The 10,845-nt window shown below is 34.3% G+C and overlaps 2 pseudogenes across 1 annotated transcript; both read right to left on the reverse strand.

The window, feature by feature from the left end:
* Positions 1-551: 551 nt before the first annotated feature.
* On the reverse strand, positions 552-1,139 carry LOC143538979 (NADPH:quinone oxidoreductase pseudogene; annotated as a pseudogene).
* Positions 1,140-1,572: 433 nt separating this feature from the next.
* LOC143539023 (BTB/POZ domain-containing protein POB1-like) lies at positions 1,573-5,822 on the reverse strand (annotated as a pseudogene). The gene is made up of 6 exons (XR_013136357.1): positions 5,577-5,822; positions 4,124-4,249; positions 2,964-3,085; positions 2,813-2,876; positions 2,454-2,733; positions 1,573-2,386 (listed from the first exon to the last, which is right to left on the reverse strand). The product of XR_013136357.1 is annotated as a BTB/POZ domain-containing protein POB1-like (transcript).
* Positions 5,823-10,845: the final 5,023 nt, after the last annotated feature.

Below are 10,845 nucleotides of genomic sequence, written 5' to 3' on the forward strand. Positions count from 1 at the left end.
GATAGGCGATTTGGAGGCCCTTTAGTGCAAATGAAGATAGGATTTAATGGTATAATTGGGGGTTACAGAAAGATGAAAGGCATGGAGATAATTGAACAGAGGCTTTAATCGTATGTTACAGGGAGATGTAATGACGCCGCCGATATTTTGTCCACCTTAAATCTATCTTTTATAGATAGATATAGATTTGTGAACTTACATATTAATTAATCACATAATACTTTTACTTTTTTGTTGTTAATAATTTAGTTAAAATCTATATAATAAGATTAGAAAAGTCATTTAAAAAACATAAAACCCTTTAATATAAACATTATCAAACATAACTTGACGTAAACAAACACATTCCCGAACACAATTGAACAAGCAAGGCGTCTGTTTTGAGTGCATTCATCTAATTAATCGAACGAAATTCCTTATTCATGCTCATTAATTATTAAACGAACGCACATAAACGAACTTCTCGCCAAACATTCGGTTCGCTTACAACCCTACATGCCGGAATCCGAACAGATAGGACAGATTGCACATTTACAAGCTCTGTCAACCACTCAACCTTGGAGTCTCAAACTGAAAGCTTTCAGTGCCAAAAGAACAGATTTCAACCTTTCTTTAGCTTCATCATCAATCAAATTTCCATCATCATCAAACTTAGGCGGACCTTCAAACACGTTTAAAAAGAACTCCGGTTTATTAATAAAATGAAGATCTAAATAAACACCACTTAGCCGAAGACTATACTGCGACAAGCCTCCACCAAAACTCCCTCCAACACTAAAAATAGCCGCAGCCTTATCCGCCCACACGTTCGGTAGCCTAGAAGCCCAGTCAATGGCATTCTTCAAAGGCACAGTGACGTTGTAGTTGAACTCAGGAGAAGCGAATAAGAAGCAGTCCGAGTTAAGAATCTTGTGACGAAAAGCCTCTACTTCTGGTGGAAATTTGTCATCAGTTTCAAGATCAGTGTTCAACATGGGCAATGATGATATGTCAATGTATTCGATCGACATTCCGTCGAGAATTTCATCGGTTATATTGATGGCGGAGCGGATGATCCCGTGGTGGAAGGAAGATTTCCGAAGGGAACCGCAAATGGCAGCAACCTTGATGATGGGTTTGGGTGGCACTGCAGGCTCCATGTTATGTTATCCGAAGGAATAATATTTCTCTTGGACTTTATATAAATAAATAAGATGAAAAAAAAAGCCATACTAATTTTATCTTTGAAGTTACTATTTAGCCCCTGCAACCTACATTTATTTTTATAAGTATATGTGAAAAGGTTTCAAGAACATTAATCTTGTATATGTAAATATCTATTGGGAATATAGTATTTAAGGTTTTAGTATCAGCCTCACGGCCCGGTTTAACTCTATATATTGTAATCGTTTATTGAATTAAATGATCCAGTATATGTATTTGTTTAGTTATTTGTAGAAGATGCCGGTTTAAATATGAATTCGCACAAAAGAAAATAAATATTCGAGTTCCAGATTACCACTTTACATTTCCAGTTTTTGTATTTAGAAAACATAAAATGAGGTTAGAAACATTCTAACCGAATTCGAGTCTTTAATGCCTAATCGTAAGCTCAGCCCAAAGATGCAGAATACCATTGATGAAGTAAAGACTATCCTCTGCTGTAAACGAAGTCCATGGAATCGCAAACAAGTTCCTGTAACCGACCGCCTTTCCACCCGTAAAAGTATAATTCCCTTTATACTTGCTAATATACTCTTCAGTCGGCTTTGACCGCGCTGCAAACTCATAGTCGACCGCAAACGTCACCGACCCTTTTTCCTGCATGCCTAGAAAAAGCCCGAAACAATGAAACGAGCTTTGTTGGTCCATATTACAATGAGCCGATAAGAAAAACCCTTGACCGCCTAAATGAAAAGCTTGAGAATAGACCCGACCAGATGGAAATAGATTCAAACACTCTTCACGTTTCAAGTCTAGGTACACCACGCACTGCTGACGTGGCAGCTCGAATTCCACTACCTTAACGGGCCGGTACTTGTATGCCCGTTCGATGAACCGGCGGTTTGGGCTCGGGTTTTCATCAGCGGCTAGGGTGCGTTGTCGGTGTGGGGCTTCGGCTTTGAAGAAGAGGGCTTCGACCACGACTTTTTGTGCAAAGTCGTGGTCGAAATCATCGCAGGCCATAACTTTTCTGAGCTTTCTGCAGGTCATGTAAGGGAACCGAATGTACTGAGCAAGACGTGTGGTTAGGATTTCTCGGCGTTCTTCTATTTTAGGGTACTGAATTCTTGACCATTTGAGAACAAAATCGTAAACTGCGTCTTCTGATGCCACCTGGAGATCATCGCTTGCTAAAACTGCTTCCACTCCCGCAAGAGGTAAGTTAAGAACCTCTTCTTGAAACCTGATGATTACATGATTAATAACTCGATACCAGAAACTGAAATTTTAATAAAGGAAAATGAGCTTACTTGGTTATATCTTTGTAACGAACAGCAAGGAACTGTTTTGCTGCATCGGTCAATGGTTGAACTGCTTCAGCCATTAAAACACTGGATGGAAGATCAAGATACAATAGTGCAGATTCAGGTGTCAGAGACAAATTTCTCAATGCACGGCTGCAATATCTCATGCATGAAGCCACCTCAAACTTATCAGCAGCCATTAACACATCCAATAAACCAAGTGCGGATGTCACTGTTAAGGTATTGCTATACATGAAGTTAAGGAGTTCCATAAGTGCAGCTTCCTCTGTTCCATAAAGAAAACATGACGGTTTATCTAAAAGCATTCCTCATAATGACTTATAGTAAGTAGAAAAAAAAAGTACCTGACGCATTGATCCGTAAAGTTACATGCCGTTGCTCTGACTCCCGCATACCATTGGAAAAGAGCTAGATTGAAGATAAATCGAAGTGCATTTTATTAAATTAAGATATTCAGTGATAGAAAAATACACTTGTTTGGATATTATAATTCACCTTGTAGAAAAAGGGACTTTTTGCAGCCAAAATTGGAGAACTAATGTGTAGGGTTTTTACTCTCACGACGGTTGAACACTCCATGCTCCAGTTTGAATCAGCATCGTTTGCGCCTTCATCTCCTGTAAAGTGAAATGAAAGAAACAGTAAATATAAACAGATAAAAACTTGTTTTGGTAACTTGAGATTGATTTGTGGGGTCCATAACTGCATTTATGTGATGTAATAAGAAAGAATATGTAATAGTGGGTTATAGTTACTTGAAGTTTGGATTAAGAAAATGGGACCGCAAAATGAAGAGTGGAGAAATTAATTAAACCAATAAAAACTTGTTTGAATTAGAATCAAAGCAACATCATTTGGTCTTACCAAAGGAAAGATTAAAATCGTATAATAAGAGATAAAATGGAATTAACAGTTTGATTCCATATTTCATCTATGAAGAGTGTAGACCAAACAATATTATAATAATATAATCTATAATGGATTACATGTTTCATATGCAAAAAATATAGCTGTTTGTTTGACCACTACACGTATTTTCAAATTTATCCATTCACCTTATACGACTCCACCCTATCAGCGGGTCGACCTATCTGGGTCCAACAGGTCTCGGTTCAGTTACCTTGACCGGGTCAATCACGAGCAAAGGTTTAGGGCTAAACTAATGGGGGGTTGACTGTTAGGGGTTGACTGTTAGGAGGCATTAACTGCCAAAATCATGTTAAAAGGTATTCCATTTCACGTTCTAGTTTTCTTTGTCTTGTTTTGTCTTGATTATCAAGTGGTTGTTGTGTTGGAGATTAACCCCTCTCGAAATTGGGCCAACTATGTTACTTCTTTAATAAAATTTTGATTTTCCGGTATCTATAAGAAGACAAGCAACAACTTTTTTGGATTTTTCACTCAAGCAAACAAAACAAGACAAGATGTATTTACAAAAAATTATCAAATGATGTAGGCATCTAATATGATACTATTGTTCAATAAAATATCTCAAGTCGGCTACCGCTCAACATTTTCTCTTTATTAAAAAAGGTAGGAGTTATTGAATAGACTTTAGAATGTAGCACATCCAACAGATTTTAGTGCAATAATAACTTTGACATGAATAAAACATCAAGAAGTATTTACAAAATGTGTAGGAAAAATCACCATACCTGATGGTGCTTCTTCAATCATTGCTGCAGGCTCCTCATCCTGATTTTCAGTGTCCACGTCATCGGGAATGCTATCAGGCTGATTCAGAATTTGTTCCTCTGCACCCGCAGCAGCCATGTCTACAGCTGTAAACGCTTAAATATCATTATCAATAACAACAGATACACGCTTTCTCTAAAAGTAACCAAATTTGCATAATGCTGCTCAGGCTAACAGATCTTGTATGAATGATAACCTACTAGTTTGTAAAACTTCAAACAACTAAGTATCTATCAAGTTTATTCAGTTCATCAAATGCCAGCAGACCGCCAGTGCACCAAGAATTACACTCACAAGTGTAAAACAGTACTTCCTTTGTGTCAGTTAACATTTCTAATAACACATCAACAACCACGTATGGAAAAAATAATTATTGTCTACAATAAACCAACACTCATACAATTAACATGCAGGTTCAATCTATCATCATCATATTACTTTACTTCGGACATGTCATAACAACTTAACTAAATCACATAGACCAAAACTTGATTAACTAGGGTTGCAAACAAGCTGAGCCGCTCGCAAGTTACTCGAGTTCGAATCAATAAAAAAAACTAGAAACGAGCCGAGCTTTGGCTCGTTTAAGGTACTACACAAGCTAGATCTGAGAAGGTTTTTCCCAGAAAAAAAAAAACTAAAAACGTATATAAACTAATTAATAAATTATAAACAAGCCGATCCCATGCTTGATGAAATAGTTCACAAGCCGAGCTCAGGCTTTACAAAAAGAGATCGAAATGAGCTGAACTCTAGCTCCAGCTCTCGCAAGTCAGTATGAGTCGAGCTTGACCTCCAGCTCGGCTCATTTACATTACACTAGAGGTGCACAAACCGGTTTAAAACTCAAACCCTGTTCGGTTTGGTCAACAAAAGTCAAAACCGGTTTATGATCGGTTTCGGTTACCGGTTTCTTACCATGTTACGATCGGTTTCGGTTCGGGTTTTGGCCGGTTTTTGCTCGGTTTTGGCCGGTTTCGGCTCGGTTAATCGGTTTGAAACCGGTTTTGGTGGAGAAAAATACAAACTGGTTCTGAACCTACGGTTTCAATCGGTTCCAAACCGGTTTCTACATGATCGGTTTCGGTTTGGTTTTCGGGTTGATTCGGTTAACCAGTTTATTTGCCACCTCTACATTATACCCCTAGGAATAACAAATATATCCAAAGGATTTCCCTAACATAAACCCGAACCAATCCCGAGCTTGAAAAAACAACTCATGAGCGGCTCAAACTTTAGAAAAAGAGCTCCAAACAAGCCGAGCTTCAGCTCCAGCTCTCGTAAGTCAAAACAATTATCAAATCCCTGATATCTTACCATTAATAACATTAACAATTATAACATTAATAATAATTATTATAATATAAGCAACAAAATTTTGATATCTTATAACATTAATAATAATTATTATACCATTTTCTCGTTTAATATCTTCTCTCCTTCGTTTCCGGTTCCTCGCCCACTCGGCTAAGCTAATCGAGCCTTCGCCATCGGCCGTACTCTCCGTGGACTCAGAAACCACCTCAATTCGAAGTATCCGATCGGAGAAGTTGCTGTCGTTGAACGCAAACCCGAAGTCACTGCCGGCTTCGTAGTGTAGTCTGAAGAGTCCATCACGGCTGTTCGTGGATCAAACAGGTCCAAATTGGAGTCTCTCATGGTGTGATTTGAAACCCTAGGTGTTTTGGTTTGGTCGTGAAGATAGAAAATGAAATGAAATGGGAGACGGTGATTGATTAGATTAGATTAGATTAGATGAGCTCAACAAAGGTGTTCGATCTTTATGGTCAAAGATTGAAAGATAGAAGACAAGTTATTTAGGCATTTATAATAATAATTGCCATTTTAGTAAAACGTGGTTTTTCCAACTAATTTAACTTAAGTACCGTTTTTAAATTTTATTGTAAATGACTACCTCATTTTTCTAAAACTTGCAATTTTAGTACTTTTTTCTGACCCTGTCTATTTTGTCCGTTAAGTTAAGGCCAAATTAGTAATTTTGATTATTTTATTTATTTTCTCTTTTGAGCTAAATGTCATTTTCATACCTGTAGTTTACTCAATTATACAACTTTAGTACCTTTTTTTTTAATTTATTGCAACTGGATACTTTGATTAGTTTTTGATAGATAGACAAACCAAAAGAGATTACATATTACGTATTACAATTAAAAGGTAATTAAAATACATGATAGAATATGAAAAACAACCATGAAATGTATAACATATGTTTTAGCCTTTTATTCTTGATTGTCAATTTACTTCTAGTAGCTCAAGATCCAAGTTCATCTTAGTCATTTTTCTTGCATATTTTTATGTGCATTAATTTGTTTTCGAAAGTTCAGGCATGATAACAGTAGCTCTTTAATACATCGGATAATCAAGCCAAATAACAATAACACAACTTCGCACCTTTTTGTATAACATCAATTGAACTTATGGATGAACGACGGTTGACGAATCACATAGGCAAAACACCATATCGTAATTCATTGAACTTGAAGATGAACAACGGTTAAGGTTTGAAGGATCAATGAGCGCGGCCGCGCGGGGGGGTGGGTTATTTTGTTCATTTAGGGTTAGAGATGATTTATTAATTGTAATATGTAATATCTCTTTTGGTTTATCTATATATCCAAAACTAATCAAAGTATCCAGTTGCAAAAATTTCAAAAAAAGGTACCAAAGTTGCATAATTGAACAAACCACGGGTACGAAAATGACACTTAGCTCAGAAGAGAAAATAAATAAAATAATCGAAATTTCTAATTTGCCCCAGACTTAACGGACAAAATAGACGGGGTTAGAAAAAAGTACTAAAATTGCAAGTTTTAAAAAAGTGAGGTAGTCATTTGCAATAAATTCAAAAACGGTACTAAAGCTGCGTAATTGGACAAACCACGGGTACTAAAATGGCACTTAACTCATAATAATAATAATAATAATAATAATAATAATTAATATTATTATTATTTATTTATTTTTAGTCTTTTGGGCATTTATTTATTTGTTTTAAAATAATATTGTTTTGGGTGATTAATTTATTTGGAATGAAAAATGATGGATTTTTGGTTGTTGTTGCAATTATGTAGATGTAAAGTTGTTTAAATGTATCTAAATTTAATGATTACACATTATGATTATTTGTTTTAAAGAAGTTAGTATATAATTTTTAAACGGTTGGTGGCTTATTAATAAAGACAAAATCTTTATATTTATTAAAGTCTTGGGTTCAAGACTTTAAGTGTTTTAGATGACATTAGGCTGAGGGGTGTGGGGCTTCAGCGGGGGCGCGAGAGCCCCTCCGCTCGCGCCTGGCACCACCGGGGCGCGAGAGGGGCGCGAGCACGGAATTCAAAGCAGGCGCAAGGTGGGTCGCGGGAGAAAGGTGGCGTAAAGGAGCATTGGGAGACGTGACATAACCGTTGGGAGTACACAAATGAGCCGTTGGGCTCTTTAATTTAATAAAAAAAAAAATTATTCTTCCTATATATAAACCCAATATCACCTAAAACAATTACCACACCTAAAATCACATAAAACAATTACCACAACTTCAAAAAAAAACCCAAAATCAACCTAAATCCGGTCGATCAAATGCTGATGGAAAAGCAAAAGGAACGTATCCGAAAGAGGTTGATCGAAGAAGACCAAGCCGAAGAATAAGAATAATGTTTTTTAGTACTTTAATTTTTTTTTATTTTTAGATATTAATGTGTTTTTTTTTAATGTGTGTTTTTTTTAATAATTTATGAGTTTTTTTAATAATACGTTTTTTGAATATATTTATAAAAAAATAAAAAAAAAATCCGCTGGAGCCCCTCCACACCAGGGCCAGGGGCTCCAGCGGGGGCTCCATCACCCATCTTATCCAGTTTCTCTCTCTGCCACACGTCACAATATTATTGGCTGGAGCCCCCACTCGCGCCCCCGTTAGAGCCCCCCACACCCCTCAGCCTTAGAAAAAGAATGAAGATAATTTTCATCAAGTATGAATCTTTTTCTGTAACCACTGGCTTAGTTTAGTGGTAAACGATTATGACTTTTAAAAAAATGAATCTTTTTTCATAAATAATAAAAACGTTTGGTTTATTGTATGTATAGTTAGTATGCTTTTTTCTTTAAATGAATCAAAAAGGGTGTTGTTAAACGTATCGATTCTCCTTTATTTTTAATTTTACTCAACGTAGCATCACCTTCAAATTTACACTACCATGATTCAAACTTTTTTTTTTCTTTTTATTTTATCATTTTGTTATCTTTTGTTATCCTTGTTATTTTTGAAGACAAGTTTTCTTTTCTAGTTTTTAAAAAAAAATCTTTATTTTTTAAATGCTATAATTTTTTTTAATAACCAAAAACAAAAAATGAAGATAACTTTCATCAAATTTGATAGATTTTTGGCTGTTGTTGTAATTATGTAAATGTAAGAAAGTTGTTCAAATGCATCCAAATTTAATTGTTACACATTATAATTATTTATTTTAAACAGATGAGTGGATAATTTTCATTAATAGGGCTGGTGACCCATTGATTAAGACAAAGCCTTTGGATGACATTAATGAAAAAAAATAATTTTTGTCAAGTACGAATCTTTTCCATAAATAATAAGAAAGACTCATTTATGGTAGGCATACTTAGTATGCTTTTTATTTAAATTGAATAAAAAAAGGGTATTGCTAAATGTATTGATTCTTTTTTATTTTTAATTTTACTAACCGTATTGTCGAATTTACACTGCTACGATTAAAACTTTTTTTTATTATCTTTTATTATTATTATTATTATTGAAGTTTTTTTTTCTAATTTTGAAAGAACTTTTTTCTCTATTTTTTAAATGTTACAACACTTTTTTTTAAATAACAAAAGGCATTTTTTTCTAATAAAAAAATACGTTTTCTATAATTTTTATATGTTTCTAGAGAGTTTTTTTAATTGATAAAAAAATAAAAATACTAGCTAGAGATACAATAATAAAATGATTTTTTTTCATCAAAGGCGTTCTTTACGTTAAAGATAGAAGACAAGTTTTAGTTTTAGACCTTTACATAAAATACTATTATTTAGGAGGTCTTGTATTAATTTATTGGAAACAACAGATTTTAGTTACGAATTCAATTATTGGGCATTATTATTTGTTTTAAATAGATAACCTCCATCAAAACCAAATATTTTTCTATAAATAAAAAAAACGTTCGATTTATGATATGTATATTTAGTATGCTGTTAAGCTGTCATATGTGGAGGGACACCGTTGTTCCTTTATGTCATCGTCACGTAGGAAACGGAACTTTTCGAAGCCCCTCTTTATAACGCTCCATTGTTGTTTGTTCGTATAGGTGGTTTTATTGTAACTCTATCTAATTTAGTAATAACCATGTACGTGTAGTAAAAGTTAAATCATATTTGGGTGATCCGGTCATATTTTTTTCAACTTTTGTCATAAATGTTTTAAACTACATTAACAAACTAAATATTTTATTGACCGAAATGATCATATGAAAAGTATTTACCAATAGTGTTTTTTTTTCTTCTAAATTTGCTTCTAGACCTAATCTCATTACATTAAAGAAAGTTTGTATTAAAAAAAGGATTCTTGCATTAATATTTGTTAATCGATACTTATACGTACTTATTAATCAAAACTCCATTAGGGTGTCCGTGGTGCGGTTTTGGACTAAAACCAAACCAAAAACCGGTTTTTGGATTTTTGAAACCATTTGGTTTTAGTTTTTTTGGTTCGGCTTTTCGCTTTGGTTTCGGTTCGGTTTCAGCTTTTGGGTTATGCCATTTGAGCTTAAAAATTTTAGCCAGAAAAATAGGTTGGCCGAAAATAATGAATTTAGGTATAAATACGTGGTGTGGTTTTGGACTAAAACCAAACCAAAAACCGGTTTTTGGATTTTTGAAACCATTCGGTTTTAGTTTTTTTGGTTCGGCTTTTCGCTTTGGTTTCGGTTCGGTTTCAGCTTTTGGGTTTTGCCATTTGAGCTTAAAAATTTTAGCCAGAAAAAAAGGTTGGCCGAAAATAATGAATTTAGGTATAAATAATTTTTCATTAACTGATTGACAGCCAAAAATATTTGAGTTACATATTTATTAAATTCTTATAAATTACTTATTTGAAAAAATAAAAATCTAGAAATTATGTTCGGCCAGTTTGGTTTTTCGGTTTTTATTACATGCAAAACCAAAACCGAACCATAAATTTGGTTTTTACAAAAACATAAAACCACACCGTCGGTTTTTTTTTCTGTTCGATTTTTTCGGGTTGGATTTTTCAGTTTTTTGGTTTCAGATCAGTTATTTCGGTTTCTTGCATACCCCTAAATTCACTAGCTAATTACGGGTTTGGCCTGCGCAATGATTTTTCAATCTTACGCATTAGCAATTGTGGCAGGTGCAATATACAAAATCTGACTCGTTACCAAGAAAATAGTGATATACAACATGCAATATGTTACTATATCATATGCAATCTGACCCATTTTGCCAACACTTCTAATATGTAAAACTACTTTATATCAATTTGAAAAATTGAAAAGATTGAAGTTATCTATATCATGAGTATCATTAATTTTGTAAAAGAGAAGCGGGTTTTTCTTTTATAGAAAGTTTCTACAAACAATGCTTCTACATCCATAACACATTCACATTCAAATAATAATATTATTGTTGGTTC

This window comes from Bidens hawaiensis, unplaced genomic scaffold, assembly GCF_021521415.1.
Source record: "Bidens hawaiensis isolate Kalapana, Puna unplaced genomic scaffold, B.hawaiensis_p1.1 tig00011791_1, whole genome shotgun sequence".
In the NCBI taxonomy this organism is placed as follows: domain Eukaryota; kingdom Viridiplantae; phylum Streptophyta; class Magnoliopsida; order Asterales; family Asteraceae; genus Bidens; species Bidens hawaiensis.